Below are 9,474 nucleotides of genomic sequence, written 5' to 3' on the forward strand. Positions count from 1 at the left end.
ACAAAAAAAGACGTGACGGCGCCGTTATTGATTTTAAAATTTTATCGATTTGTTCAGATTAAGAATAGTTAGCAAATCTCTGTGCAACTACGGATTGTAGTCACTTAAACTCCTTTGCGTTTGGGCCTTTTATTTGACTTTCACACTCAGTTTTGATTTTTCCGTTAAAATACCGAACGGTTCAGTGATATTAAAATAGCAGTACGACTTCGGTAATGATTCTTTTCCGAGATTTTATCAAAAATCCATGGGAGTAGTAAACAATACATTTTTGCTCAATTTTTGGAACGGTTGTACCAATTTCACCGCAAAAAAAAAATGAAAATGAAAAGAATGGGAGACGGGTATTTTTTTTCAACTATACGATGGAAATAGTTTTATGTGAAATTTTCAGCATTTTTCGGTGGTAATTTGAAAATGGTTCAAAGACGATATAGGTTTATGTGGAAAATGCTATGGAGAAATTTCAGAAAATGTTCCAAACACGTAAGTAGGTGACTGGTAAGTAGACATATAATGTTTTCATGACAAATGAGTAGAATAGCAGCCTCCTCACTTTAAGAGGTATTGTGGAAAATTTATAGATAATGCTTGCATTTCAGTTTTTTTTTTTAAATTTCTTTATTAGTATCATTCCAAACATTACATTCATTTCTTATATCTAGGTGTTCTGTGTTATTAGACAACACCATCATCCTAATTTGGTAAAACAAATTTAAGATTTTATTAACATTTTGTTAACAACATATTACATTTCATTTGGCATAGCAGTTCTGATTTTTTATAGGAGAGTTGATTTCACCTGTTTATAAGAGAAAAAAAATAACGTTTTCAATTTACTTAACTTAACTCAACCTAAACATATAACGCATTAATCGTGGCAATAGAGATTGTAACGATTTTTGCCAGAAATGATAAATGATTTTATTTGACATTTGCTCCAACGTTTCAACATTGGATATTCTATGTAACTCATTGTTACTATACCAGGGAGGAAGCTTCAGAATCATTTTCAAAATTTCATTTTGTATTCTCTGCAGAGCTTTCTTCATGGTATCACAACAGCTAGTCCATATTGGTACAGCATACAACATGGCTGGCCTGAAAATTTTTTTGAATATCAAAAGCTTGTTCTTATGAAAAAGTTTTGATTTTCTATTGATAAGGGGATAGAGACATTTTACATATTTATTACATTTGGCTTGAATGCCCTCAATGTGATTTTTGAAAGTTAAATTATTATCCAGCTTGATTCCTAGATACTTAACTTCATCTGACCAATTTATTGGAACCCCTCTCATCGTGACAACATGTCTACTTGAAGGTTTCAAATAAAGAGCTTTCGGTTTATGTGGGAATATTATAAGTTGAGTTTTGGAAGCATTAGGAGAAATCTTCCATTTTTGCAAGTATGAAGAAAAAGTATCCAAACTTTTTTGCAATCGACTACAGATGACACGCAGACTATGTCCTTTGGCGGAGAGGCCCAAAATGTTACCTTGGGGAACACCTGCTCTTACAGAAAGTCTTTCAGATTTGATGTTTTGATAATTAACCTGAAGTGTACGATTTGACAGATAACTTTGAATTATTCTAACAATGTATGTTGGAAAATTAAAGTTTTTTCAATTTTACAATCAAACCTTCATGCCAAACACTGTCGAATACTTTTTCTATGTCTAGAAGAGCAAGACCAGTAGAATAGCCTTCAGATTTGTTGAAATGGATCAAATTTGTTACACGTAAAAGTTGATGATTGGTCGAATGTCCATGGTGGAATCTAAACTGTTCATTGGCAAAAACTGAATTTTCGTTGATGTGGGTCATCATTCTGTTCAAAATGACCTTTTCAAAGAGTTTACTGATGGAGGAGAGCAAACTGATTGGACGATAGCTAGAAGTTTCTGCAGGATTTTTGTCTGGTTTTAAAATTGGAACAACCTTAGCATTTTTCCATTTGTTAGGAAAATATGCTTGTTACCGCGATCAGGGAACTTCGAACTGGGGAATCAGTGTTCTTGATTGGAGTTTGAACGACACAACTTTATTACTCCGTCGATTATAAGAACAACGATATTCGGCGTGATGTGATCTGGTATATTCTGCGTTTGGATAATAACTGAGGGATTTTCTGGTCCATCCTTCGGCTTTATCTCGTAAAGCGGAAAGATGAGTGGACAAATTATTCGCAAAAATCTAGCTATCTTGCAGATCACTATCGGCAGCATTATCGGATGCTGCGACGGACTGCTGCTGATCTATGGGAAAGAACAGGCTGACTCTATAATTGGTTTTCGAGCAGTTAGACTGGCTCAAAATTCACGTTATGCGTGAACATACCGGCCACCGTTAAAAATGCGCTTTTTTAACAAATCTTCTTCTTGCTTATCGCTTAGAATTCAATGCTCGTTAGCCTAACTGTACCTATTCTACTCTTAATGTACGTTAATTTCATTTTTCAATTCATGGTTCGGAATTCACTTTAGAAAGTCTGGTTTCGATTGCTGCTTGCTTGACGTCACTGTCTTCGTTTGAGGATCTTGTAGTGTCCAGTGGTCTTGCTGCGCCGCACTTCGTCTGCTGTCGGGAGTCTGCTTCGGGTTGTTTACTTCTACTCGTGGGATCTTCGTCGATAGCCATGTGCGTTGTCGGAAACACTTAGTGACCTCGATCGTGCTTGGTTTATCGATGTATGGTGGTGTAGGAGTCATCACTTCGTCGCACGTGCTCTTCGTCGGGTGGGTGGCCTCGTTGACACCCTCGATGGCTGGTAATTCTCTGGAACAAAACATAGGCGGCTTTTTCAACAATATTTGAGAATAAAAACAACACTTAACTTGGTTGGAGGCTACCGGCCTCCGCGGGTCCGCAAACGGACGATGATCGTTGGCACCTAGCTACTGAGCGTACTTGTGCGTTGTTGAACGACTTTCCTCCAAGGGCGAGTGCGATTGCGGGTGTAGATAACGTGACATCCTTCAGTTTAGAGCGGAATCCAAGCCCGAGTTGATCTTGCTTCCTTTGATCATAGCTTCCCCTGTTGCAGAACCACTAGTCTCTCCGACAAATAGTGGATGCGTTTGGGTACAACATTAGATCATTGGTTAGCATAGAATCAAGAACTTGCAGCAGCAGCAGCAGACGTCGTCGTCGGGAAATTATGGAGGATGAAACATTCCATTAGCTTTTTGAAAATCAATATAAAACATAGACTTACATGGATGGGATGTCTTTCGACCCCCCGGCGTTGCGCAGTGGTAAACACTGCGATTGTTGGAAGTATACTAATTCCCTTCAGGTTCGTCAGCGATTGGGTCACCGCCGGGTTGCTGAATGGGTAAGACGCAAATCTTCGTGATCGCACGCCGGAATTCGCCATCTTGTGTCCGGACCGTCACGACTCGCACGTAGTTGTCGTCTCCTCTGAACACCTGCGTCACTCGTCCTAGTCTCCACTTGAGGGGTGGAAGGTTGTCGTCCTTCAGCAAGACCATCGTACCCACATTGACGTTGTCGCGCTGGCGAGTCCAATGTGTTCGCGGTTGCAAACCAGAGAGGTAATCGGACTGCCACTGCCTCCAAATCCGACGGACGTACTCTTGGGTCTGCTGATACCTGTCGAGCCTGTTCATCGGTACATCAGCCAGGCTTGGCTCAGGCATCGTGATGAGTGACCGATGGACCAAAAAGTGCCCTGGTGTGACCACCTCCAGGTCATTGGGATCTGCAGTTAGCTGGGTTAGTGGACGAGAATTGAGACAGGCTTCAATTTGAGTGAGGTCTGGAATTCATCCAAAGATAGGATAGTGTTCGAAAGAGTGCAGCGGAGATGCTTCTTGAGAGACTTGACGGCAGCCTCCCAGAGGCCGCCGAAATTCGGAGATCTCGGTGGTATAAACTTATATATAAACGTGATACCGTCTTCAGCGCAGCTGGTGGTTACTAGATGTTGATGTTGTTGAGATCCGAAAAGACGGATGAGTTCATCCAGCTCGCGCTTAGCTCCTCTGAAGTTCAGTGCATTATCGCACTCAATTAGTTGTGGCTTACCCCGTCGGGCAACGAACCGGCGAAGGGCGGCAATAAACGCACTAGTGGACAAATCGGCTACACATTCGACGTGGACTGCCTTCGTCACCATACATATGAAGATGGCGACGTAGCACCTTATCGGAACTCCTTTTCTGCTGGTACGGTAGAAAAAGGGCCCACAGTAGTCAACTCCGGAGCGGAGAAATGGTAGCGTAGGAGTAACCCTTTCTGATGGCAATTCTCCCATTAGCTGTTCCATAACTTCAGGTTTGCAGCGGAAACATCTTAGGCACGAATGCACCACTTGTCGTGCTTGGTCGCGGATACGAAGTGGCCAGAATCGCTCCCGAACTGCGGCTGTTATTAACTGTGGTCCAGCGTGGAGGTTGTTGAGGTGGTAGAACCTCAGAATCATTTCTGTCAGCGGATGCCTATCTGGAAGTATCATTGGATGGCGTTGGTTGTACGTAACTGGAGCGTTCCTCAGCCGGCCACCGACACGTAATATGCCGTTCACCAATCGAGGAAGAAGTGCCTTCAGTCGGGAGTTCTTTTTAACTTGCCCATCGCGAATCACTTCCGCGATATCCTGTGAAAACCGTTCCTCCTGGGCGATCTTCACCAATTGTTCGGTACTTTGATCTAGTTCGACAGTCGACAAGAAACCCGTGCGTTTCGCATTCCGAGTTTTCGGGTTGGTGTTGTAGTGGAATCTTCGAACTAGAGCTACCATTCGTACTAATTTCGTGAACGATGAAAATAACGAAAACAGCTCGTTTGGCGGGCACACTTGAACAGGTAGCGCTACGATGCGTTCTTCAAGCTGATCCGGCGGATACTCGTCTTGGACGGGAGCAGACAACGACGGCCAAAAGCGGGAAGGTTGTCGAAGCCAGTCTGGACCATTCCACCAAGGAGTGAATTCCTTCAGTTCGCTTGGAGGCATTCCTCTGGAGATGACGTCCGCAGGATTTTCCAGCCCTGGCACATGTGCCCAGATTCCTTTAGCAGTGATTCGTTGGATCTCGGAGACCCGGTTGGCCACAAACGTTTTCCAACGAGAAGGATTAGAAGATAGCCAATGATAGACTATAGTCGAGTCCGTCCAAAAGAAACTCCTGGCTTGAATATTTGTACTGGATTCGACCTTTTCGAAGAGGTGGCTTAGAAGCAACGCGCCAGATAGCTCTAGGCGCGGCAGACTGATCGTTGGGTTTCTTTTCGAATTTCCAAGAGGAGCCACCTTGGATTTTGCCGTGAGAAGATTAGCAGAGATGTCGCCATTGGACGCAACTGTCCTGACGTAGATGCAGGCACCATAGGCAAGAGTTGATGCATCGCAAAATCCATGAATTTCAACCGCCGCAATACTTGGTGTAGCGAAGACCCAACGCGGTACGCTTAAGCTTGCGATGTCTCGAAGATTTTCACGGAACTCTACCCAGCGTTGTTGAGCAGAGTTACTGAGTTCATCGTCCCACGCTTTCCCTTCTCTCCACAATTCTTGCATAAACAGCTTAGCCTGTACCACCACTGGGCCGACTAGTCCCAGGGGGTCGAACAGCCGTGCGATATCCGAAAGGACAATTCGCTTTGTGACAGGATGAACGTCGCTGTGTTTCGGTACCTCGAAACAGAATTCGTCAGTGCGAGTATTCCATTGTAGACCGAGAGTTTTGACCGGAGAGGTAGCTTCGAGATCGAGAAGAGTACGTTCATCCCTTAAGTGTTCAGGAACGACTTGAAGGATTTGTGGGCTATTGGAGGCCCACTTCCGCAGTTGTAATCCAGCAGAATTCATCAGCTGGAGTAGCTGTAGAACAAGTTCCTGACCTTCTTCGACACTGTCGGCACCGGTGAGCAAGTCGTCCATATAAAAATCCTTGCCCACAACAGCGGCAGCTGCAGGATGGCCTTCCAATCCAATGTTCGCGAGAGTTTGGAGGCATTTCGTAGCAAGGTACGGAGCAGAAGATGTACCATACGTCACGGTTGTGAGTTGATACGTTCTGATTGGTTCTGACGGCGAATCTCTCCAAAGAATAAGTTGAAGCCTTTGATCGACTGGATTCATCCAGATTTGCCTATACATCTTCTCGATGTCAGAGATGATGGCAAACTGAGGAAGACGGAATCGCAAAATGATTGCGACAAGATCATCCTGCACTTGTGGACCGATCATGAGAGCATCATTCAATGACACTCCTGTGTCGGTTGCGCACGATGCGTCGAAGACCACTCGCAATTTAGTGGTGATGCTGTCTGGTCAAAATACACAATGATGTGGAAGGAAATAGGTGGGTGAGTGTGTTTCAGGATTGTCCACTTGCTTCATGTGCCCAAGCTCCGCATACTCGTTGATGAATGCTGTGTATGCCTGTTTCAAATGAGGATCGGCGTTGAGGCGGCGTTCCAGGGAAAGGAACCGACGATTGGCGACGACCTTTGAACTACCAAGTTTGGCGAATGCTGACTCTCTTTTTGGGAATGTAACGACAAACCGTCCGGTTTGATCTCGGATGGTCGTTTTTGAAAAATGCTGCTCACAGGCTGTTTCTTCCAGTGACAACGTGCTGCTATTCTGACAAGACTCAATCTCCCAAAATCGAGCCAGTTGTTCTTCGATGGTTGGAGTAGCATATGCGACGTTAACGACTGACGACTCTAGGATTGCTGCCTCGACCTTCCCTGACACCACCCATCCTAAAGCCGTATTTTGTAGGTTGGGATGATAGGGACCGGCCTTGAAATGGCCTTCGCGCAATAAGTCGTAGAAGTTCTCAGCGCCAAAGATTAAGTCGATTGGACCCGGTTCGCCAAACGAAGGATCAGCTAGGACCAGGTCGGAGGGTAATTGAAGGCTGGAAACATCCACCGCTTGCGTTGGTAGTTCCATAATAATTTTGGGAAGAACATGGAATCTCCAACTGGTTTCGAAATCTGCGTGGTGAGACTGGATACGAGCGACGACGGAATATTTGGAAGAGGTTGATGATAATCCGACACCGCTGATCGGAAGGAAATCTTTGGATCGTTTCAGCTTCAGTTTCTGGACAAGTTGCTCCGATACGAAGTTCAGCTGAGACCCCGAATCCAGTAGAGCTCTAGCCCACAGAGACTGCCCCTCAGGATCGAATACCTTAACCAGGGCTGTAGAGAGCAGCACTGTCGATTGAACTCGATGATGCTGCTTTGATGGCGACGATGAGATGTGGTGAGTCGAAAGGGCAGATATTGTGGGCGCTTGGTTCTCATTGGCCGATGTTGAGGGCTTGCTTGCATGAGAGGACTGCGAGTGGTTTGTTGGAGCGGACGGCGAAAAGGATGACTGCGAACTAGACGACGACGACGACGGTTTCGATGGTTGGGTTTGGGTAGGAGGGCTAGTTTGATTAGTCGGGTTGGTTCTTTGATGCAGCATCGTATGATGTTTTTGGTTGCACACTCGACAGGCTCCACTCGAACAGTTCTTCATTTGATGAGAAGGTGAGAGGCAGTTGATGCATAACGAATTCTTCTTTGTAGCGTCGAACCGCTCGCTAGCGGTCATCTTCCGAAATACTTCGCAATGGAAGGGTGAATGAGGGGATTGCTTACAGAAAGCGCACGATTTCTGCGGTGGTGATATGGCAGAATTAGCCAAGGTTAGTTTGATGGGAGCGTTACGAGCAGAGGGAGTTGTCCGGGGAGGATCAGATGGTAGATATTTGGGGGCTGCTACTGACTGCAGGATGAGGCTATGACTTCGCAAGAATTCTATCAACTCCCTGTACGTAGGAACATTGGTTGACCTACGGTGGGTTTTCCAATGACGCATGGTAGCTGGATCGAGTCTAGAACTGAGCATAAATACAAGAAGAGTGCTCCAGTTCTCTGGGTGCTCACCAACCTTCTCGAGCATTCGAAGGTTACGCTCATATTCGTCGATGAGCTTATTGAGTGAGTCATGAAATTCTTTCTTCATCGACTCGACCCTAAAAAGCGCTTCGATATACGCTTTAACAATGAGGTATTTGTTCTCGTACCTCTTTTCAAGTAATTCCCACGCTACAGAATAATTTGCCGAAGTAACCTCAATAACTTCGATCACACGTTTGGCTTCTTTCGAAAGGGACGAGACTAACAAGGGAAGGTCACGATGGTGTTACACGGGGTTTTCAACCGGACCATTTTTGTTAGATTCTACATGCCGAAATAAGAAAAACCCCAAAGCCTTTCGGGTGATAGACCAGTGGTGTAGCCAGGAGGGGCTCTGAAAGGGGCAATTTTGTACGTATATTATATTATTAAGCTAATTGGAAATTTGACAAAACTATTTTTTTAGTATCTATTGTGATGGCAGAGAACAGAATTGACATTAATGTATGTTTGAAATGTATTTTCCATGCCATAGGCGCAATCGGGATGGGTTTAGTATTTGTATACTATTCTAATAAAACCAAATTTGTTTTGGTGTCCATAGTCCATGTTAGTTACGCCAATGGCATGGAAAATACATTTTAAACATACATTAATGTCAATTCTGTTCTCTGCCATCACAATAGATACTAAAAAAATATTTTTGTCAAATTGCCAATTAGCTTAATAATATAATATACGTACAAAATTGCCCCTTTCAGAGCCCCTCCTGGCTACACCACTGGTCCATCACCCGAAAGGCTTTGGGGTTTTTCATATTTTGACATGTAGAATCTAACAAAAATAGTCCGGTTGAAAACCCCGTGTAACACCATCGTGACCTTCCCTTGTAAGTACGAAAATTTATCCACATTGCTGAGCTGTGGAGTGGAATCAATCAACGACCGAAAGGTGTCTCGGAAAGTTGGCCAGTCCCGAATGGATCCATCGAAATGCGAAAGTTTAATTTCCGGAAGTTTCACTCGACACTGAATAGTATTCACTGGTAATGGAACTGGTTGGGTTTGCATGTAATCACTTGATATGTTGCCATCTTATGAGTTTTTCCGAACTCAAAAAATTTAAGCAAATAGGTCTTATTTAGTTATTCTACTTTGTTGAAGACACCAATTTTGAAATACATAACTAGACTAAGATGTAAGCAAATATAATTTTTCCCCACTAGCGCCATCTTGTGAGTATTTTCCGAACTAAACAGGTTTTATGTTAGTAGGTATAATTAAAATGTTCAACTTTGTCGAAAACCTTATTTCTATTCACTTAACCGAGACATAAACAAATAAAAATTTTGCCTACTAGTGTGAGTGTTTTCCGAACTAAGAAGGTTTTATGCAAATAGGCCTCATTTAGTTGAACAACTTTGTCGAAGACACCAACTTTGTATCTTATCACTGAACTGAGACATAAAAGCCTAAAATGTTCGACCACTAGCGCCATCTTGTAAAAGTATTTCGAACTAATAAGATCTTAGGCGAATAGATCTCATTTAGTTGATCAAAGACACCAATTTTGTATCTCTTTTGT

The sequence above is a fragment of the Aedes aegypti genome, chromosome 3 (assembly GCF_002204515.2).
Source record: "Aedes aegypti strain LVP_AGWG chromosome 3, AaegL5.0 Primary Assembly, whole genome shotgun sequence".
Taxonomy (NCBI): Eukaryota; Metazoa; Arthropoda; class Insecta; order Diptera; family Culicidae; genus Aedes; species Aedes aegypti.